Source organism: Molothrus aeneus, chromosome 6, assembly GCF_037042795.1.
Source record: "Molothrus aeneus isolate 106 chromosome 6, BPBGC_Maene_1.0, whole genome shotgun sequence".
NCBI classification, from domain to species: Eukaryota; Metazoa; Chordata; class Aves; order Passeriformes; family Icteridae; genus Molothrus; species Molothrus aeneus.
Window position 1 is genome coordinate 32,560,183 of NC_089651.1, and position 24,518 is coordinate 32,584,700.

The 24,518-nt window shown below is 37.1% G+C and overlaps 1 protein-coding gene across 3 annotated transcripts in view; it reads left to right on the forward strand.

Moving 5' to 3' along the window:
* MEIS2 (Meis homeobox 2) overlaps positions 1 to 24,518 on the forward strand; it is a 173,817-nt gene that overhangs the window by 85,035 nt on the left and 64,264 nt on the right. The window lies entirely within an intron of this gene.

A 24,518-nucleotide genomic window follows, 5' to 3' on the forward strand; every position in this document is an offset into this window, starting at 1 on the left:
AGCAATGAGATTTCTGTAAGTCGTGATCTGCTGGCATGTAATAACTCGATCTGCTTCATGCAGACAAAATATATTAAAAGTATGGACGAGTGAAGTTTGTGCCCCAGGGAGAAGGCAAGATAATGCATTGAAATTGTTCAGAGGTAGTTAGATACCTAATGGTCTAATATGTGAGCTATGTGAGGTCTGGGGTCTGGTTCTCATAAATTCTGGCTAGACTGATCCTGTAATTTCAAGCAAAGGATAAAAGCGTTAACCAGAGTCATCAGTGTTCAAGGTCCATGATGCTGGATATTATTCATGTAAAGATTCAAGAAAAACACTAAAAAGAAAGCTCTGGAGCATATGTGTTTATATATGACAATATATGTACATATTAAAATACGTGCTATATTCCTTGTGTATGTACTGATATATGCACAGGACCATGCACACAGTAAGTGTCTACATTAGTATATGTACTTGCTAACGACTGAATAGCCAAAATAAGAGCTTTTTGTTGTGTGTTTTGTGTGTTTGTTTGTTGTGTGGTGTGGTGGGGGCTTTTTTGTTTGGTTGGTTGTTTTTAATCTCTTTAGCGAGTTAATCTACGGAAAAACAAAAATCTAGATCTCATTTTACTACTGCTACTTTGTAATATACATTGTATATCAACAACATTTTTACACTTGGCATCTACTTTTTTTTTTTAAAGTTGCCTTGTGTTAATACATATCAGCAAAACTTGCTTATGATTACAGCAAAACATGGTTAATGCATGCTGATACACTTGTTTTCTCACTTTATACAGCAACTCTCAGCATATTAAACTAGTGAGGTCACTCCAGTGGCTGAATAGTTGCCACCCAGCATGTGTATTATGCTTCCTGATAAGTACATGAATGTAGTATAATATTGCCTTAATTCACACTTATAATTTTGCATCATCACTGCACACTAATCAAGAATTTGCTGTTTCAAAAACTGTATAGCTGCAGAATTGAAGTTAAATGGCAAGAGAAAATCATAAAAACTATCCCTTAGTACACAAACTGTACAGCATGGCATAGATAATAAAAATGTGCCGGACTCCATAGATTTCATTTACCATTGCTCCTTTCAGTCTTTAAGTTATATTTGTCCTGTGGCATTCTAGTATTATACAATATATTTTCTGACTGTAAGATATCACCTGGATGTTACCATGGATTTACTTAATTCTTTGGATGGGAATGGGAAAGAATCTCACGTACACCTCTCTACCTCCCAGAATGAGTTCTCACCAGCTGCATGGGCCCTGACCACTTTGTTTTCTGGGCTCCAGAGAGTTAGAACCTGGAAGGGAAAAGATCACATGTAGAGGTAGAGGGATCCTTATCTCTTTCTTGATAGTATGATTGTTTTCTCTTGCTTCCAAGTACATCCTGATTTAAGAACTCTGAGTTTTTGTCTTTCTGAGTGTGCATGATTTGCAAATATTTTGCTAACTAAGCTATAACTCCTTTTGCCTTGATATACATATTTTAAATTTAAACAGCAGACAGGATAGGAAAGCAAATCAACAAAGCAAGTCATTGCATTATCTTCAAAATATTTTCTTTGTCTGTGATGTATCCCTGTTTATGTCCTTCCTGTTCTGTAATGTATTATTCCCTTATGAACTCATGTCACAAATTCCATATTGTTTGGCACCAGAGGTCTAGCTGCATAGTGTGAGACCTTCTTAGATGCCCAGAAGACTGAGGGGGAGTTGAAAGGGGCTAGAGGATGAGTGTTGCAGGTTATGGGGCAGCATCCCCCCCACTTTCAAATTTAATTAGGTGCTAATTTGGAGGGTATGATGCATTTCTGCAGTGTTGTCACCTGTGAGCCAGTTTTACAGATGTACAGGAACCATGAGTCCAGTGAGAAGGGAGCTGGAGCTGTTCTGGTTCTGTGCGACTGCTTTCTTCATCCTGGGGTCCTGGGAGAGAGGAGCAATGTAAAGAATCCTGTTAACACTGCTGCTTTTGACCCAGTGTTTTCCAGGGTTTGCTTGAGCTTAAATGTTGCATTTGTATTTAAAAAAAGTTGCCTCTCCTAGAGACTTACCCTGATTCAAAATATGGACTTCTTTTTGAAAAGATTGCTTTTAAGATTATTAAATTTAGCTTTCTATATAACATTTCCACATGCGTTTTCAATTAGTATTTTGAAAATTACAGATTTTTCTCAGTCCTTAATTACAGGGCAATAACACACCCATGTCTATTTGACAGACTCATTTGGATGATTGTTCTGACAAAAGCAGAGATCATCTGGCAGGTTTATAAGGACAAACTATCCAAAACTACATCTAATTTTGAGGTTCTCTATTCAAAATTCTTTATTTTGTACATGCAAAGATTGAAAACAGTCAAACTATACAGTTATAGGTGTACTACTTGACCTGTGAAAGCAAATTAGTTAGGATTGCACCACCTGAAAATTAAAGGTCAAATTAATGCCTCTTGGATAAACTGCCCCTCAAAATTTTAATAGTAAGTTTTATAGAGCAATTGCAAACTATCTAGAGCTGCTTTTCAGTAATTAGCTGAGCTATTAGGTGGAAAATTGGCAGACTAATGAATGATTTAAGACACAAAAAGCTCAGCTTGCATTGGCAGGATTATGGAAGGGTTAGATATTTTCAGAAAATGTTGTAAAAGATAGCACAGTTGACCCAAAATCGAATGTATTTCAGCATATTAATGTATTTTTTTCTTGTATAAACTTTTTAAACCTATCATTTTCCCAAAGTGAAAGATCAAACATAGATGCTAAGAATAAAATAACAATCCAAGAGCCCTATGCTTTTTCCAAGATCAGAGGTATGTGTCTGCTTGCTTCTTTCTGTCTGTCTAATTTACTCTGAGGAGAGCAGAGACTATACTGAAGTACATAAGGGGTATCAGAATTCCTTTACGTTCCAGTGTTTTGCCTCCTTCAGGGAATGGATCAGACAGTGAGTGCACAGGGACAACGTGACCTGTGAATACTCACAAACCAAAACACAGCTGGCAGGTCTAATTTTAGTTGCTTTAGCCTTGATCATGTCCCTTTAATGTATTGAGTGGAAAAAGAAAAGCACTTAAAATACATCACAGAAGGTCCAAATTCCTCTATAAATAGAGCCTCTACACTGATGTGTTTTTCCTCAACTCTGGTTTTGTTTAATTTTTTGTGTGATTTTTTTTTTTTAATGCATGTGAAATTTGCCAGGTTGTCAGCCCTGGAGACAGAAGTCCCCTATCAACAGAAAGGTTACTGCAATGCAAAGTGGCAATTTGCATTTCCTACAATGACTTGCTGGTGTGCCAGAGCCCTGACCTAAAAGGACTACCTTTAAGCTTGACAATGTGGTTTAGTTTCCACACCTCATTCCCAGCCTTGTCTTAGACAAGAGGACAAACAATAGGATTTATTTTTATTTTCTATTAAATCTAATGGGAGGAAGACCAGGCCTCAGACCTTGACTTTCCTCAGTATCATTTTGTTTGACTTTTTGAAATTTTTTTCCAAGATGCTGAAAAAGCTGGGGATTTCCATGCAGACACGCAATGCAGAGATTGCATGAATTAGCAATCTATACTTTAAAAATCTTTCCTTTCAGTGAAGTTTTAAAAACTTCTTCCTTCAGTGCTCAATATGCAAGCAATTTTCTACAGCAGACAGTTTTTGTCTTTCAAGTGCCAAAAAGATTCATTTTCCAAGTGCCAAGTTTGTAAGCAAAAAGGCCATATATTTCAGCAAATGTGGATTTCTGTTTTACAAACTTACAGAGAAGAAATTTTGAGGGAATTTCATGCCTAAAAAGCGAATTCACTGTTTTATCACAATATGGACACTGATTTGGTATTTTAAATTGCAAGGCTCCGTAAATAAATTTACAAAACATTTATCAGGAAGCATAACCTTTGATAGAACTCTGTTTCCATCTTTGTTGATTTTTTTTTCTTCTTTAGTTTTTTGCTTTTTCATTAGATTTAAGAGATCTACTTTCTGCTTAGTTTGTTTGACTGCTTGTTTTAAAAATCCTAATCTGTCAATTAAGCATCTCTTTTTCTTGGTTTGTTTCATTCATTTTCCAGGAATTCCTCAAAATGTAGGTGTATGAAAAGCAGTGTTCAGAGTGGACAAAGTAATGTACAGACAGCACCGATCCCATCTCATAAGCACACCAGCCCTGAAGATAAATAAGACCTAAGTAGAAAATTTTCTGTCAGCTTGCATAGCCCACTAGGTCTGAAACCTGAGAACTTTGTGCTGTGTGCTGCTGTGTAGCCTTGTCCTACTTGCATCACATGAGCTGACCATAAGAAGCAAACACTTTGGTTCTGTCAAACCTTTTGTTCCCAGTCTAATGGACTCTTTCCTATGATCAGATGCCACACAGACTTTCAGGAAGGAAGTCACAAATTATTTCCTGGAATCAATATTATAATCTTAATGCAGAAGCCAGAAAAACGTGAGGTGACTTTACTCATATGTGCAGCCATTCCAACAAAATCCCCCCAGACTGAAATGTTTTCCTTGACTTTTCCAGATCAGTTAGGCCATTTCAGGCCATGCTAATCTTTGAGCGTTGGTCAACTTATCCAGGTAGAATACAGAGAGGCCAGAAGCTTTGCAGTTTTGTGAAGTTGGTAGTTATACAAAGCTCAGCTTTCAAGCTCTCCATGTTGCCATGAATTGCAAAAATGAAATAATTCAAATTATACAAAGTAAATTTTCATTGTTCTTTTGGTCTTCATCTTCTCTCTCCCTCAATAGAAAACCCATTTTATATGTAGTCCTCCCATAGCCAAATTGAAGGAATTGGGCTTCAATTAATGCTGCTTAGTGATCTATAAAATGCAGTGCAATGGATACAACACCTCTGAGACAAAGCATTGTGTTAGGTAATTAAATGAACAGTACTCTTCTTACTGACAAAAAATTATCCAACATCAAGACCTATCTTATCTGCTTTGACTAATAAAATTGATTTGCATCTGCTCTGACCAGTACAGTAGAGCTGATGGAAAATCAGGGAAAGTAAACAGAGAAAACTAAATCAGTTCACAAAAATTTGTCCATGTGAGACAAACAAGCTAAACTTTTCAGACAACTTAGAGATACTATTAAGATGTAAACAAAATTAAATAAAAATTAATTAAATCTAATGAAAATGTCCTACAAGCACCTGACACATTAGACATTTATATTACATATATTATGAGTTCTGTTTAGAAGTAATTTTATTGAAATAAAAGTCCATAACTATAGACACTGCCAATCTTAGGATTTAAAACATTTAGTTTCTGATTCTGATATACAGGGCATACCAATAACTTCAAAATAGCAACATTAACTCATTCTCAATGTCCTGTTTAGGACCTCTAAAAGACAGCTAAAATGTCAAGAAAAACTTAAGACAAAATATATCGGGGGAAAAAAATAGTGCACAATATTTAACTTAAATGATGCTAGAGACTTTAGTGATCCCATTCGTGAGAGGGAAGGATTTTACAGGTCAGTGTTAGGAGTGTGCTTTTGTTTTCCCTATAAAAATACAATAATTTATCTACAGCTAAGTGTTAGCAATATCACAATTCACAGATGCTTACTGAAGTCTTTCTGAGTTTGGATAGCTAAACCTTCAGAATTTTAGTGTTAAATAGCCAGAATCATGAGTCCCACAAAATGCTGTGCTTGTGAAACTGCCCTCCCTCTAGAGGGACTAGATGTTCTATTGCAAGTCTGTTTCCAAGTAGCTGAGAGTCACAGTCAGGCATTGAAGCAATGAACTATTATCCCATACCTAGGATTCCTTCTGATACCCAGGACTGGGATGGAGGAAGCTGCCAGAATTAAATGCAGAGGGGACAAAAGATGTCCCAGAGAGTGAAGGATGTAGTTTGTGTCACACTGACAGATACTGTGAAACAAAGGAGGAGATGAGGAGGGATGGCTGAGCAAGGAGGATGACAGTACCCTGGGAAATCGGGAGACTCCAGTTGTAAAGGAGTAGAATTGGAGCACCATGAGAATGTGACTGCAAATTAATTAGGCTAGTAGGAGCAAACTAGAAGGAGGCAGCTGCTGGACGTGGGCCCTGGGATTGAAGTGGGATGAGGGAAATGATGAAGGAAAAAGAAATATCAGGGCTGGTGACATTGGTGATGGAGACTGGATGAAGTGCTGGGACCTGACTTAGTTCCCATTTCATTGCAAAAGAGGATCCTCCCACTAGTGCACTCCTTTGAAGGCCTTTTGTAATGGCAGACTTTGGTGGCCAACATTAAAAGAAAAACGCCACACAGCTTTACATACTCCCCTGTGGTCCCTCTTGCCACACAGATGTGGGATGGAGAGGAACCAGGTGAAAGCACCCTGTATGGAGTCCCTGGTCTAGGAAGGTCCACAGCAATGGAGAAGGACCATTCCAAAGGAAATCCTGCTCAGAGCAGGAGCAGTGCACACTCCCTTTTTCTGTGGGGGTGCTGCAGATGCCAGCATGTACAGGCTGGAGCATGTTCAGTACAGATGGAGTCTTTGAAGTATTTAGCTGACAAACTCTTAAATGTCTTTACTAAACTAGTGCTAATTGAAAATTTTCAAAGGTTTATAGCTTGGCCAAATGTGGGTGGATTTTCAAAGAGATGGCAAAAGGCGCATCCCCAAGAGCAGGGCCATTCCTTCTCCAAATGTTATGCTTCTGTTCCAAAGCACATTCTCCTCAATTAAATATAGCAAGAAACAGCATACCAATATTTTTCTTTAATTTCATTTTCAGAAATGGCTGAATCATTTTTGCTAAAACTTTCCAAAATAATTGAGGCTTGGGCAAACATTCTGCAGACTAAATTTCAATTTAGAAAGCAAAGTTTAGCAAATGGAAGTACTGCCTTACAAGAGGAATACCTGTTCTGTCTAAAGTAAACTGAAAGGTCGAAATTTAGGAGTCCTTTTTCAGAAATTAGGAAGAGAGGGACTGGTAGTAAGTTGCTGCAGGTTTTTAGCACTGCTCATGAGGAGAGAATTGGTCTTTAAATGCACTCCTTGTATTTAAATTCTTACACAGGTTAATTCAGTGCAGATGTTACTAGTGAGTGATTTGCCTGTATGAGAAGGCTACTTCTGTGGTCTTGCCAAATGTAGTGAGGCTTTGGCAGTTACGTAGTGATAGCAAATCACCCAGTCATGTAAATTAAAGTTGCTTCAGGGCAGCTTTAATTTCTCTATCTAACTTGCTCAAAATGCTTTTAAAATTTGAATTGTAGAGTAAGTGTGATTTACTCATTCAAAGTATGTCCTGTGCCCTCTCTCTTTCACCCTTGGATGTGTTGCTAACTTCTGCTTTTTCATAATATCCTGATCAAATGCCCCTCTGCAGTGTCAGAACTTCCAGCAGGTGAATACTGACTTTACATTCTGCTTTACAAAAGAGCTACAGGTTATATTTTTTCTGTAGTACCCAGACAAATCTAACTAAAACAAATTCTAACCATCTGTATTAAAGCAATGATGCACATTTCTGAGGCTGCTGGAGAAACAGCTCATTTTGACATATATCTAGAATACTTACCTTTATGTCCCATCCCCTAGTCATTTTTTACAGAAATGGTGGATAATACATTTCCCTTAGGGAGGATTTAAAAGCATTTTGTGTTATGATGGCTAACATGTAGGCTCCTATCACTGTGGGAATGAAGCCTACTTTCACCAAAACAAAACTTACTTTCCTCTGGATAGCAAGTTCCACACTGGAATCAAGGTGACTGGACTGTCAATTCACACAGTAACTTTTTGCACTGCTCACCTAATTCAGGTGGTGGAGAGCAAATGACACCTCAGCATAATTGGGTGCCATAGACAAAAACCTGAGATCCTTGAGTTAGAGTCTGTACCACCAAGGATGTTGCTGGGAAGTGACCACAATATAACCTGAGGGAAGTAGAATTGTCCCAGTTCTGTGCTATCAGATTCTTTCATCAGGCAAATTGGAATGAGGGAAGTGCTCAGCTCTATGTTGCCATCACAGATGGAACTGGAGAACTTTTTTGGGAAATTAGTAGTAGCTTAGAAGAGAGCTATACACAATCAATCAGAGAAGAATAAGAGGCAGGTATGGATTTTATATGCAATTAATTGAATGGTTCCTTGAATTTCACCTGTTGCATGTCAGAAAATACAAGTAGAGACCCACAGACTGGGCTTACCATGGAGAACTGTACATGGTACAAATGTCTGGAATTTAGAGTTGGAATTTTGTATGTGATGTGGTCTCTGGGAGCTCCTCTTTTTCCAGTCTATATTGTGCTAGCAGCCCTTAATCCTAACAGAAGATCGTGTGCTTGTTTTGGTAGGGGGGAAAAGAAGCAGAAAAAAATTTCCCATTTAGCCTTATATTTCTAACCCTAAGAAAGGCTATGTGAGGTATCTGTAAGAAGTCTCTCTCAAAGGTTCTTTACAGTTGCTCAGAAAGTAGTACAGCTTGAGGTATTTTATACTAGCCTATAAGGCACTAGATTTAAATTGGTGTGCAGTGAAACATTTAAATATACTATAGCAAATGAAATATGGTCCAATAGGTTTTTTATGGTCCAGCTATGCTTTTTCTTTTCAATCACTAGCCTGGGGCGAACAAGTCGGCTTTAAAATGTCTATTTTAGCTATGCTTTTATCACCTCTGTCTTTTAGGAAGTTTGGTTTCTTTTTTCATTTCTTCTCTTTGATAAAAAAAAAAAAGCTGAGATCTCTGAATGAGTTATTTATCTCTTATGTTTAATCTATTTATCTGTCAATGGACATGCTGCTTTAGAAGTGTTTTATATTACTAATTAATTTAATTTCACATACTGTACTCCATGTTAACACATTTTCTATTATACACTATAATGTGATACAGGGCCTTCCCTCAGCAACTTTACCTTAAAGCTTTAATTGCTTCCCTCTAAGACTCAGCTCATGTTTGATTTATCTGATTTCTTTGTATAGAGATTCTCTGGTTTACAATGTGTACGCAAGCCACTAAATTGGTGTTGCTGTTTATCTAGCTAACTTACCAGTTGGTGATAGTATCCATCCCTTTATGAATTTATGAGTGGGCAATAAAAGAAGTGTCAGAAGCCCTGTTGTTGTCTCTATCAGGTCACTCTGTTAGTTTGTGTTTAGAAAGACAACATGGCCTGCCACTGACTTACACAGTGATTTGAAGGATTGATGCCTGCAGTCAAAATCTGTTATGAATTTCTAGCTGTGAAATTTTTTTTCCCTTTTTTGAGGGAGAAAAAGGTGAATTTATTGGAGAGGAGAAAAGGGGTAAGACAGCTTGAGCAGGCTTGAAGACAGTGTGGACTTCATCTGACATACATTGTTGTTTACATAATGGAAAAGCTGAACCAAAATGCCAGATCCCCAAGCTATGTGAAGTTCAGAGTCTGGATCCAAGTATTGCAGCTTGAATTCTCTCTGGCTCTCAAGAACCTAAATGTAGATACCACATATTAAAATGCATGAAAATGAATGATAGTAAATAATCAATGTAGAGTGGGAAATCTGGTCCTTTGATCTGTCAGGTTTCATCACATAACACAAGCATAAGGACATATGGTATTTTAAAGCTGCATTTGAAGAGATGCCTACGCTGACTTTTATCCTTATTTACAAATAGTCAGCAATAAAGGCTGTAATCTTCCAGATAACACTATGGATGTGCATAAGTCTTCTTGCACAGAGTTCATTTTAGGATTGAGATGTGATTAATATAGCTAGAAAACATTTGGAAAATGCATGCATACTTCTGAATGCATTAAGTGAGCCCAATATTACAGCTCTTAAGTAAAGAGTAGGTAGATGTTTTTATCTCTGGTGGTTTCTTTCAAATCCAGAAAGCTGCTTTGTTTCTGTAAAACCTCTTCATTAGCTATTTCATTGTTACATTTACTTCCCACTCATTAAAGATCCATCCCACTTTCCTTACGTATGGATGACGTCTATTGGCTTCAGTGAGAACTAATTGCACATGAGGTGAAAGGATTCAAATTAGGATTGCCAATATATGACCACACGGAAAAGCAAGCATGAAATATTCTAATTCTTTTTACATGCAAAGTAACTTATGAACAAAACCCATTGTGGCTGATTCTCACAAGCTTAGAGCATTGTGAAAGATAAATTAAAATGGGCAAGGCTAATTAATTTGCTAAAATCCATTGTTAATGCAGTGTTTTCAGTCCTCGTGAATGCTGCTCTCATGACATTTGGTGTCTTTCTAAAGAACCATCCCAGCTGTAAATATTGTTTTTTCTTTCCTCTGAGAATATAAGCTTCCATTTAAATAAGTAAATTCCTAGACCTCATGATTAAGTATAAAGTTTGGAAGAAAGAATTGCATGCTTCTTAGACTTGAAAGGCAAATAAAGATCAGCCTGTGTATTCCGTTTAAAGTCTTTCTAAAGTGTCAAAATTTTTAATTTTTTTGAACTCTGATGTTGGATTGTTTTGGATGAGGGAGGGGGTGAGAAGGCAAGAGCTTTTTGGTTTTTCAGCTTTTGGGATTAGCCAGGAATGAGTGACTGCATGGCTATTCTAAAGGCTTTTTAAAAACTGCATCACATATACCAGAAGAGATAGTGTCATCTGGCAAATTGCTGCTGAATGAAATAGTAATCAAAATATGTGACAAAAGCTACAAGCTCTCTCAGACGACTCCGCCAGGGCTTATGCCACAGTGGGGTTATTGAAAATCACTCCTTTAAGACTCTGTGCAGGAAAGCCAAGCCATTGAGGACTTCAGCCCACTAGCACTTTTTCCCAGCAGTGGCATTTGCTGCTGTGAATTCAGGGCTCTGTTGACTTTGGCTGATCTGAGCGCTGCTCCCTGTCGGGCAAGCTTGCAGGATCGGGCCCTTGGATGATACATGTAGGACTCTGGAAGACCAGCTTTTACTGCTCATATGTTTGGCAGGCAGATTTGATAATCAGTGCTGTTCTAGAACCTTACACCATCTCAGTGAATATAAATTGATGGTGTAAAGCAAATGGGCAACTGGCGGGAAGCCAAACACAGAGGGGAGAGAAGACGGTTTATTGTTGAGGGGGCAGCCCGGTGTTCTACAGCAGAGCTTTCTGTTCACAACAGCTCTGCAGAACTGCTGAGTTCGAGTGTGGCCTCTGAAGTGTATGAAATAATAACAGTTTTATTTCTCCTGACACAAGCACGGAAGCTGTTTGCTGCCACCTCAGAACTGTTACCCTGCAATGCAAAAGTACCAACAAGGCAGGCTGGATGCAATGTTATTATAAACAGTGCCGCAGTAAACTTCAGGAAAAGCCCATTATACGGTGATAGCCTGTTTGTCAGGAGAAAAGTTCACTAATGTATATGGGAAGCAGAGCTCCTCATTCGCTGATATGTCTGAGTCTATTTTGTTGCACTTGTACCTTTATTTACTGTGCAGGTGCTGCTGAGAATAACCTCAGAAAACACAAAAAGATGGGAGGCCACGTACTCAGCTAGTTTAAATTGGCAAAGAAGTGGTGTAAATTCAAGGCACTTGATGCTATGGTCCATTGCTTATTATTCCTTTTAAATATTTAGGATTTTGGGGGGTATGGAAGGAGGAGTGTTTTCTCTGTGGTTGTTTTATTACTGCAAATCACTGAATGAAAGGTGCATTTAAAATAAAGCAATGAATGAATGATAGCAGTAAAAAAATGAACATATGTACACGATAGAATTAAATTCCATTTTAACTCTAATTTGTGTTCCTATGCAATCAGTCGCAGTGATATGAGCTGAGAATTTCAATGAGGCCTGAGGGAGTTTGACACTCATTTTTTTTTTTTTTAAATAGGATTAGCACCTCTAAACCTAAAACTTCTTTGAAAATCAGCCATAATATCAGTCCTTCCAACATGTCTTAACTCTTTCTGTTTGTTTAATTATTTCAGGAATTATTCTGTACTCAAACAAAATGCAAGTATTACCTTTTGTAGTTAGAGAAATATAATCATTCATTCATCAGTCATAGATCTTAAGTGACTGTCTTATAAAACTAGTGGTTTTTGACTGTGCTCTTAAAAATCTGATTTCTGATTGAGGTGTCTTTTCTCGATGCAGAAACCTACTGCTATACTCTATAAGCTCATCCCTTGGTTCTGCCATCAGCTGTGTATTTTTCCTCTCATATGACATTGGGTCAGGCACCTGGTATCTCTAGGCCACCCTTTATCCACCCAAAATCAACTTCTTTTTTCCTTTCTTGCTTCCTTCTTCCAGGGAGTGATGTAGTAAGGTTTTCATTGCTTGTATTCCTTAACATTCATGAAGACATTTGAGATTCCTGTCTGGAAAGTATTCTAAATACACACAAATATTAAGTTATGGTAATTCTTCAGCTTAATTTACTGGCAGGTTTCTCAAGCTAAACATGAAAATGGCACAAGTCTTTTGTAATGCTAAGAGCATGTTCAACTTTTCCTCTGAATTTCAACAGAATATGAAAATTTAAAATCTTGTAAAGGAGATCTGCCAACTTCAGCACTATGTACTATCAAAAAGTGGAATAAAAGAAAGAATAAGTCAACTTGTTAAGATTTTGTTGAAGAAATCACTGTAAAAAGCAGGTATGTTATGCAAATCAAGTGATTTGCTGAGAGTCAGTTCTTAATTCCAATAACTGCATGAGCCAACTCAGCTGTGGCTAGAAAGCCAAGAAAACAGCATATAGATTAAGATTACTCAAAACTTTTGTTCCTGCATATAAGAGATGCAAATTGGACCATCTTAGTGTTGCTTCTGAGTAAAGGACAAAATCTTGCTTCTTCCCTTCCGTTTAAAGTATGGCGCTTAAGCCATTTAGCAGGGTCTGTGAGCTTTTGGTGACTGCGTTTGGGATGAGTGACCTCCTGCCCTCTCACTACTTTGCAGAGCCAGTAGGGACAAGTTAATCACAAAGATGGAAAGGATATTATTTTTAAGGCTGAAAAAATAATTTTGAAAGCATGCCACTATTCCTGTGTGGAATGTGCTTGAGGTAGAAGGCCAGGCTCTAAGAGTTCTTTCTGCAATTTGCAGGAGAGGATTTTTAACCACATTCAGACATTCAGATAAAAAAAAAAAAAAAAGAGGATTAATTCTTTAAAATCAGTATAGAATTCAGATTTCTGGACTCCTTTTTTCATAAATACATATAGAGTAAAGTTTAAGAATGGATGTACATATCCACCTGATGTTTGTTATGAAAGTCATAAATCATTTCCAAAACTGAAGAGTTGATAGGAACAGAGTATCAATTTATCTGTTTACTATTTAAGTTCTTATCCTGTCTATACCCACGTCCAGAATATCTGAAAGTCCCCTGGGCATGGCATCTTCTTTGCAATGTAAAAAACCTTCCCCTTTTCAGCTGTTTCTCCCTGCTTGGTTTTAGGGAATTAATTATCATATGGTTGCCATCTATTCAGAAAATTACAGGATAATCCCAGTGTTTGAACACCATGTCTGAATTTCAGTCTCTACTTGGGCAGGACACATGGTGTGAGAGACAGCTGCTAAAAACTGTGCAGCTATTACAGTGTGTCAGTTTATAAGCCGTGAAGTGTATGCACCAGCTCACAGATTGTTGGTAGGAGTGTGGTACTTTGTTATAAATATATTTTATTGATTGTAAGGAGATTTTATAAAAAAGCTACCCAGAAGAAATGGGCAGTAAAAGACCAAGTAAATTGTTTGGCTTTAATTTTAAGTTGCCTAATTTCCTAAGAATTTATGGGGGTTCCACAAACTCCCAAAACACTGACAGAGATTCTTCTTGCTTAGAGGTAGTGGATAGTTATGAACTGGATGTTCAGCAAGATGGTGGTCCCTGGGGAGGGCATCCAATCTTAAATGGAAAGGTCAACAGGTTCTATTAAACCAGATCTTAAATACATTTAGGTGACTAAATATGCAGATGAAACCTTCTGAAATTGTCAAAAGTAACTAAATACATTGCATGCCTAGCTCCCAGTGGAATCAGGTGAATTGGCCACCTAACTCCTATTCATGCATAGCTTTTTCTTTAGGTTCCTAAATGTTTCTGTGGTGGCACCAAATACTTCTTGCTTCTTTCCAGATCGATGGTAGCTCAGAGCACCTGCCACAGAGCAAAACAGTACACACTTCTGAAAAAAAACCCTTTGTATCATGACTTTCTATGTGTAAATATTATACATTCTTTTAACATTTTCCTAGTAAATATTTTTAAAATGTTACAGATCTATGGCAGATGTTGCTATCTACTGTTTCCTAAGCATGTATGTGATGGGTTGTGTATGTATCTGTGTTTTCATGCTTTTTCCATTTTAAGCCTAGGGAAATCAGCATATTGTGCTCAGTGGGAGTGGTAGGCAGAACATCAATGTGCAGTATATACCATTACACCTAAGACTACTGCCAAGTTGAGCAAATACAAACAAATATGGAAAAAATGTGCAAGACCCAAATAACTGAGATTATAAACCACCTGCAATAACTTCCTGAGGCCTTTAATACTTTGTAAAATATGAGGCTTATCAATAAATTCATTCAATCTCTACAGAGGAACTCTGAAACAGTCCAGAGATGCCCAGGTGTTGGTCAAACCCTAATGTGATTTGAAAATACTTCCTTTCCCATAATTCCTATCTCAGCCCTGCTGAAAACCAGCCTCTCAGTCCCTCTGGCTGTGGGGCTTCCTGACACCCACATTTCCTTCCTGCTCTAAAGCCCTTCTCTGCTCCTCAGCTACCTTTTACTCTGACTTCCCCAGATTCACTTTTCTCTTCCAAGTTGCCTTCCTGAGATTGAGTTAAATCCTTTACCAAAATGAAGCCTATGTCTTGTAGCATTAGCATCCCTGTTTTCCTTGTCCTTAAAAACACCTTGCAAAGCTACTTCCTCTTCCATGTGCTTGCACTCTCATCTTGCTGCACTCTCATACCTTAGCTGTCCTTCAGAAGTTGATTAACTTTAAATGTAATCATAATCATAACATTTTAAAGAGGCATGAGCACTAGTAAATGCTTTATATCAGGCATAATGCTTTTTCAGATGCTTCATTCTTTTTAGACCTGTATTCTAGAAATCTTGTCCAAAAGGGCCTTTTCAATTCAAAACTCTCAACCTCACACTCCCAAAACCATAAAACATGATTTCTGCTCTAAACCTCATAACAGTCACCAGTAGCTGGCCAGCTTGTTGCAATTCTACTCAGATGCAGAAAAGAGGCCTTTCCAGGAGGAGCAGAGCAAACAGTTTTCTCTTCTGGACTCACTTGACAAATAGCAAACAGAATCTACATATGCTTTGGAAAATAGATATCATTTGAAGACCTGAGCTGCAGTTTCCCTTTGCAGAATTTTGGAAATGTTTGTAAATTTATGTAAATTCATGGCTTAGATTTCATCTTTGAGGTTTTGGGTTCAGACATAGTGTGAGACTTAGCCTGAACCACAGCAGTTTCACCTAGTTGCCACATGAAAGCATCGACTGCAGCATTGCAACCCGAAGTCTTACAACATTTGCCAAAACTCAGATGAACTGCCAAATAAACCTGGCCTTACCTATGAATGGTTCAGGGTTTCACTATTAATGTGGTGTCTTTTCACCACCAAAGTTGTTGCAGCCATTGCCTTTGCTTTGCAGATTCAGTGTGTGTATATATATGTATATATATACATATATATATATATGTATGTATAAATCATCTAAATACAAATTAAACTATATACATTAAAAATTCAAACATAAATCTTTATTTTGTGATGACTAGTCTTCTTTCCTTTTAGTAGATCATGAATATTTTCTGGCAAGATATGTCACTAGCTTATAACTTCATTAAGCTGCAGTCCATACCTTACCCTTTCACTAGATCCCTGAAAAGAACTTTTGTGTGTGCCAAACAGATATCCACTTGGTCTGTGGCTCTTGAAAGGTAAATTGCCAAGTTCCAGCAAGCAAATTAAGGGGTGCAATGAGAGTTAGCTGTTGCATTCTATCAAATCCTGCTACTGAATGTGTTGAAAAGCTTGCCCAGAGCCATGGCCTCACATATTTACGGTATGAATGGGAGACACTCGGAGCTATGTATTGCCATAGTTCCCATTTCTTTTGTAATAAACTAGCTCAGCAGATGTAGCTTAGGTAAAAAGGAAATTCAAAGTCTCCTACTCAGAGACTAACCAAAACAAAGTTCTCTCTCCAGTCCTCTGTCTATGAGCCAAACCCAGAGCCAGACCTTACTTGTACTGATTAGTGTTTTATTCTGTGTGTAACCCAATGAAACTCAAAGGGTTCCCAGATGGAATAAAATGCTGCTTAATAGCACTGTGTAAGTATTACTGCCAGAATGTGGCGCAGAAAATGTTTTAAAAATCTAACTTTCCATTTCTAACACAACACAGATTAAATCATAGCATTAGTTTTCCAAGTCAGTTGCATCATTCTCTTGGTTTATAAGTTTTGGTGCTGGAGATATCTGTTCTGGATAGCTTAGCTTTTCTTTTGAGATAGATGCATAGCAATTTTGGCATTGTCACTACCTAATTCACATCAAATAATTCCGTACTTGTGACTTAACCTGTGCCTGTGTTCTACAGGCTTCAGAGTATTTAGTATCACATTTCTGATGTGATTCACCCTGCCTACTCCACCTGTGTAGTGAAGTGAAAAATTAAGATGTTCTATTCAACTTTGTTGATTTTATTTAGCCTGGTGGGTGCACAATAGCTCCGAATTAAAGCAGAAGGAAAAGATGAGCCCAAAATCCTCAAAACAGCAGAACCTGAAGGATTGTGGATTAAACTAAAGACCTCTAACAAAGCTTGAACTTTGATCCAGCAAGATGGTGGTGAGGGAGATAACAATACACATTTTTGTGCTTATTGATACTTTCACTCATGTACTGTACCAAGATGTTTCAGAAAACATTGATTACAACATTCTACACCATTTTTTTCACAATTTATGTAACAGCATCTGCATCTCAAGAAAAAAAGGCTTTCTATATTAATCAGTAAAGGCTAATAAATTTACAATTCAGCTTCCATTGAAGTCCTCAGAGAACTTCTGTTGCCTTTGTGGGGTGGTAGGTTGGCCCTTTAGCATACCTTTCATGCCTAACAGTGCATGAATCTTTTGTATTTCTAGCTTTATCTAATATTGTTGCTTAACTCAATTACACATAAAAGTGCGAAGAGTCTCCTCACTCTTCACAGCTTAACCCACCACTTGTTGTTACTTGTTTATGAGACATTTTTCTACTTTATAGTCTTTAATCTGAAATTATATCAAGTGCTGTAATAAAACTGAAAGAGATAATATCTATGGCATTTCCATTCCTCTGCTCTGGTGATAACATTATTTAACAACACTTGGAAGTTAATTAAGAAAGACCTTGCTGTCATAAATCCATGTTGCCTTCCTCATTAAATTAGGCTTTGCAATGTATTGCTGAAGTTAAGAAAACTTTTCTGGACATTCAGCAATGGATACTTCACTAAATAGTCCACAATATGTTAGACACTCTTTTGCACGATGACAATCTATTTAACACTCATGCTTCTGGGCCTTCACATGTTTAGATCAGATTAATTCTGAATCTTTCTTTCCTTTTAAATAATTAAGAAAATATTTCTGCTTCTTGGGTATTTAAGGTATTTAATCTTTTCACAGTCATGTTTGTTCTCATTTACATGTTATATTATCCCTATTCTGTTTCCTTGAATCCTTGATTTATGCAGTTCTCTATCCCAGCTAACAGAAGCCAGCTACTGATTGAATATACTAGTTCCTTGCCCATTATCATTCATCGTGAACATGGGGGTTTTTCCTATCAATTGTAAATCCTGTCTATAGTGCAGAAAAAAAATGAAACTGGGCTTTATCTTTATGGCTTTGTGAACCCTGCATTCTTTCATAATGCATTTGTAAACCATTTTCTGTAAGAATTTGGTTTAGGGCAATCAAAAAAGAGCCAGCTTCATAGGTTAGACAGGGGTTCAAATTCAATTAAATCAGCCCTGTAGGAACTGATTCCCTGAGTATACTGCAAAGCAGAGCACTGGGATTGTTTGGGGACAGATTTGTGAAAATACCTTATGTGGTCCTGGACTTTTCAAACACATAATCTGAGATTCTTTGGCTTATCCAATCTTGAAAAAATAATTGTTCCCTGAGATAGGTTAACCATCAAAGACAGTTGTAACTGTACTGTGTGAGTACCACTGTTTAATATTTAATGCTGTTTCCATTCCTAAACATGTCTATATGACTCACAAATTCCTACTCCAAATCAGAAAGGCTTACTAAAAAGATCTTGTATTAAATTATCATCTGCCTCAGTCATAGCCAATAATTTAGGTAATCATGGAAAACCATGTGGAAATGAATAAATGCAAAATTTGAGAGCTCTCACATACCTGGATCTGGTATTTACAACCCTTTTTTTGGAGCACCTTACATCAAAACCAGTGACTGTATAGGGTCAAGAATGGATATTTGCATCCAAATTGTGTTGATGGGACTGATCTTTAGCATAAGCAGAGATTTCTAATAAGTCTGCTAATATGTAAAGATTCACATTTTGAAGAAGAATTATCCAGGGCTTGCCAGACAGTTCTATTTTGCCATGCCATTAAAAGGGACACAGCTCTGCTTCCTGATATTCATGAAATGGGGAACTATTTTTAGTAGCACTGATTATTTTCTTAACTGGCTTTAAGTAAGGTGTTCTCACCAATCATATTTGCTCCAGGTCTTTTCTCAAGAGATTAACAAAGCAGAACTTGACGAGATACTTCATTCTAAATAAGAGAGGGAGCTATTTAGAAGTAATCTTTCTTTCTTACAGCTTAACTTTGTTCATCAATTTAGGAACATCCCACTATGATTTTTACTTCGACATTTACAGTATTTTCATTTTGTTTGACTTCATTACTTCTGAGACTAGTTTACCATACTCATTTTTTAGTGGTTTGAAATACTGTTTCAGCTTCATTTCAGTTTTTGGTCTTTTAATTTTAGTTCTTGTTGGGGTATATCTGTTATAATATGCCTTCCATATTGTTTTTTCAGTCTTTTTCCACAATAGTTGTAAGACATTACAGATAACTCTTAAATATGTGTCTGAAATATAGATTTTGTATTTCTGAAGCCTATTTTGGTATGTTTACTGAAAGGTTAAGTTTCTTAAATTAGGCTTCAAATCAAATTCTAAGGAATATAATGGCAAAACTCTTACTGACTCAAAGAAAATAGGATTTTATATCCAAACATCTAGAAGATCACATATAATATCTAGGAGAAGAAAATTGCTGTAATACTGTTTGGTTTTATTACTACACATTGTGCTTTATGTCTGGAGACTGACCTGAAAACCCATTGGCCCGATATCACTGTTCCTCTCTCTCCAGTACTTTCTTGTTACCTAAACTACATTTTAAAAATCTTTTCAATCATTTAATCTTTTCCATAGCTACCAGTTTTACCTCTTTTTAATCTGTCAGCAAAATTTAAGCCAAACTTTGAGTGTCTCTCTCTTCTGTAATTCATTCTACTCTTCCACTGCAATAGAAATATTTTCAGTTCTCTCATCTAGCTTTAGAGTCTTATGAATAGCAACCATAATATTTTCTTGTAGTGCAGTTATTGTTGCATTTTCTTTTTTGTTGTTTTGTTTGTTTGGATTTTTTGAATTTCTCTGCTACCTTAAAAGTGCACCATGAAACTTCCTACCATCCCTGTCAGATATTCTTACATTTTCTCCACAGATTCTTTTCTCCATTCATTATGTCAGACCATTCAAGTTCCCTGCTTTCAGGGAACTCACTGCCTGGAAATTTGGAATTAAAAGACCAGAGCCAAAGTGTCTGTTTATTCTTACATGTCAAAACCCCTGAAATGTTTGATAGTTTTGCAAGAAATTGGGACAAGAGTAATATATTAATGCTTTCATCAGAAACTGCAGTTCTTCCTCACAGAAAATAGAGCCAATTGTACTTGATGTGTGACAATGCTTATTGCCACCCTTCTCGTTCATTTGAATAGTCTCCATTTTCAAAATCACTGTACAGGCTGCTTGCCCTCCTTTTAATTTTCTTGGGGTAAAATTTTGTATAAGAGATTACAAATTCTTTTTCTTCTTGCAGCACCAAAGAATATGGTTCTCTGTCATTGTTCTGTTTCCATTCTAATGATAGGAATTTTTTCTACCGCAGTACTGCATATTACTTCATTAATAATCTTTCTTCCCTTCCTTAGAACATTTATTTTTTTCCTGTAAATGTGCTTCTCAAGCTTTCATTTTGCAAACCACACATCTGGTCATCTTTCTTTTTTGTTTTGTCTAAAAGCAGCCATATGTCATCAGCAACCCTCTCATGTATATTGAACTTCCTTAGCACATCAGCTTGTCTCTTTGAATGTGTTACCTGATGTCTTTAAAGTGGCAAAACAGAGAAAAGTGGGTCCTCCTAGTCTTTGTTCGTCAGACAAGTAAGAGTGAGGGATATGGTAGAGACAGGAATATGGCATTTATGGCCTTGTTCTGTATCTATTCTATCTTTGCTCTTTAATTTCTCCTTGCCTTAGTTCAACTAGCAGAATATGGCTCAAATCAGTTCTACACTATCAGCAGTTAAGTATGGCTATCCTTTATTGATAGGGAGGAACCAGGGCTACTGAGTTCTGGTGTGTTTTTTGTTAGATCTTCCACAACAACTGTGATTCTCCAGCTCAATCTGTCTGTCCAGGTGCTTTATTAGGAGTTCACAGGTTTTATTATGAGTGGTCTTCTCTGGGAATTAACAGAGGCATAACAGCAGCCTTTCTGATCGGAATGTAGGCATAAGTGCTTGAGAACCATTACAATGTGTCTGGCAGCATGTATGTAAATAACAGAGAAGGATAATTATTCTAAAAGGTTTAGATTGAATGGGTAAGCTTTAATTAAAATTTGAAAAGCTTTTGGTACAGGAGATACATTCAATCTTTTCTAAAAATATGCTTAGTAATCTTGGTTCTGTGGTACTCTATGTGAAGAACCCTCTTCTCCTTCACCATTTAGACTGGCATTGCGTAAGTTAAGACATTAAAAAGGTTTTAGTGTGATGAGATGGATGATATCTTAGGTAACTAGGACCATAATTTAAATGTAGCCCTGCCAGTGCATAGTCTGTCAGGGGAATGGGCCCACAGCATTTTCTATGTTGAAAACTCTGGAATGCAAGTGCTTTTTCTGCTTCCTAAAAGAGTTGCAGTCTCACAGAAAAGCAGAAGTGCACCCATTTTGGAGCTCAGTTCATTGTCTGAAACTTGGCTTGATCATCCATGACAGAGGACTGAGTGTCTTGTGGCACTGCTATTTGACCATCCAATAGCACTGAAGAGTTCATGAGATACCCATGGTTACCTTGGCAATGAAGTGATGAGACCATCTCAGTAGAATGGGAATTTTTAGAGGTGGTGAGATTTTCAAAGCTCTTTCTTTTTTTATGACTGTTAACTCATTTGTTACTGAGATTAACGTTTAAACAGACAATTAAGAGATGCTTTTAATAGGCTGAGAAAAGTTAAAGGATGTCAGTGTATTCTTTAATCCTGCCTTTTGAAACAATCCCTAGCATTTTGTACTCATTATGCTTTTAAAGGGTGAATAATTTAGATTCTCCTTATTAGAAACTCCCCTCTATGTTCCTTTCTCTGAATATAGCTTTCTAAATAATAAACTAATCTTATATGAAATCCAATAACCTATACATCTGTCTGAGTAAAATTATTACCTACGTATATATACTCCCAAGTCTACTACCAAATCCAAATGTGATGGGCATAATTGTCATTCAATTTATTGGAAGCAAATTGACAACATTTATGCAGAAAAAAACCAAAAAACAACACTTTAAATTACACAGGACAATGCTGAAAAGCCATCATTAAACATCTTGAAATCCTGCCTTCACATTTGCCATGCATTTGGCAGGGTCTGGGCCATGAAATCCCAACCATTAGATGTTCAGAGCAAAAGGAGCCCTGTGGTACCCTTCTTCAGTACATACCTGGGCATTTAAGGCTATAATGACACTCGCCTGCAAGACATTTACAAAGCAGGTAAAGCTCTTAGTTCATCTCAGGTAGTTAGGTGATGATGAAGTGATTCACCATCTTTGCAACCATACTAGAACATGTATTCCTACCAGAAAGTTTAGCCATTGCAGGGGTAACTGGACTTACATCTCCAGGCATCCAGCAGCGTACAGACTAAACTATAACTTTTACTAAGATAATATGGAAACTGACAACAAATTATTACTTGTGGTCTTTTTCCAGTTTTCAAGTGCAAACATACCTAAGTTTATTTTAAATCCGAACCAGTCAGACATTTAGTAATATAGATCAAAGCAGAAATGAAGGCCTCCCATGCTTATTATTTCAATATGATGTCTGTTCTAATAAAGTGTAAGAATGCCTGTGATAGGCTAACTAGTAGGAATTTTCTGGTTCTGTAGTTTAGCCTTAAATATATACATGTATTTGTAAATTAACCAGAAACACATTGTGGTGGTTTCAGTTCCTCGGAAAGCTGATTGTTTTCAATCCTTTCTTTAATCTTAGAAATATGGTGGCAGTCTGCCAGCACACTTTCAGATAAACAGTCCACTTCACATTTAAAAGCTGTAGAATCACTGATATTGAAGGGGGGAAAAATCAACAGAAAACAACACCAGTTCTCTGTCTCTGTCTCTGTCTCTGTCTCTCTCTCTCTCTCTCTCTCTCTCTCTCTCTCTCTCTTCCCCAAAATGTAGAACATTATTTAAATAAGTTAGAGTTGTTGTGCTATTGTCCCTCACTCTTAATTAGAAATAATAAAAACCATCTGTGCAAGGTGAATTTTGATAAGATCTCAGCTTTTAAGTGTTTGTTGATCTTGTGTGTAACAATTTTCAAATGTCTTAATAGCTCCAGAATGGCTATCACACTGAGTAGGCTCAGTGATTTCCATCAAGCTCTGTGCTGTTGAATGCAATTCACTTTATGAGTGGTTATATTTTGACTGAAATTTTTAAAACATACTATTCCTTACAGTACAATAAGTATTTAACTGGATGGAACTGTGTCCATTTGGAAGAGGCTTTTTTTTTCATAACAGCAGCTTCTCGCACTTTGGGATTAAACACAATTAAAGTGAGGAGTTGTTTTACATGAATTGCATATGGGACAGCATTTCTGTGGCTGCTTTCAAAGGCAGAATTTTCTAGTCTCATTTTACCCATTTTGGGGGGCCCACATTCAGGATAAAGACCCACCCCTGAACCCAGAAGGGGAAGGCTCAGAAGTGATTGTCTCGAAGCCTGGAAATAGAAGACAGAATTTCTTTTCTTTCAACCTGTGTTTTCAGTCAATTAAAATTTGTACTCAGGGCTTTTCAGTTTGAAGCCACCCCTGTGTCTGTGATGAGCAATCCTTCTTGTTTGTGCAGTCATTCATTATCTCCATTACCAAGAGGAGAATAGAGGACAATTACATTGTTTGGACGAATCAGAGTGTTAGGAGGAATATTTATCATGGTGGCAGAGTGCAGCACCTGACAGCGCACGATTGATGGCCAGAAATGAGTGTGAGTGGCCAAAGCAGTCTCATATGATGCAAATTACTGACTGTGGATTCCAATTTATCCTGTTCATTTTTCTTGCCTTTGCTGAAGACTATTAGTGGTTTTTGAAGCAGTGAAGGGGTCATTACTAATGTGGGCTAGAAGCAGGAGGGGGAAGGAGGGGAAAAGCCTTCTGTAATTACACAGCCTTCAAGAAAAGGCTGCAGGCCTAGCCAAAAAAGTGTCAACACTTAGCAATCAGAAAAATTTATTTTCTTTTTATCCTTAACCCATATTAACTCAACATTATCATCTTTCTTTGTTAATATTTGCAGAATATTAAAAGCTTGACTTTTATACTAATACAGGTCTGTTTAACCCTTTTTGCTGTGAAGTGATGTTGCTTTGCTAAATGTCAATTTGTCAATGGCATTAAACAGTGTCTGCTTTTAAAAGTGTAGATAATGGAAAATTAAATATTCAGTCTTCTTAAAAAACTAATTCTAGATGACTGATTATTTCTTCTCCAGAATAGTAGGTAGGGCATTGGAAACATAAGAGAAAAAATTATTGAAGTAGATGTGCAAGAGGTTTCTGTGTTAAAATGTAATGTCAGTCCAGGAGAAAATCAATTTTATTTGGGGTGTTTAGGTGGTGTGATCTGTAAGCAGTATCAAAACCCCCTGAAAGTTTCATTTTGCTGTATAATGAATGATGTGCATTTAAAACATATGCATATTTAATTTAATGCCTATTCAAACCCTACTTAGTCAGCTCTCTGGGGGTTATACATGAATTAATGATCTCCAAAAGCTTCTCCTAGCTATCACGATAGAGCATATTGATTATGTGCATAGTAGGTGTATAAGGTTTCCCCAAAAAGCTCTTTATGAAGGAAAGGGAGAAGCAAACAGGCAGGCA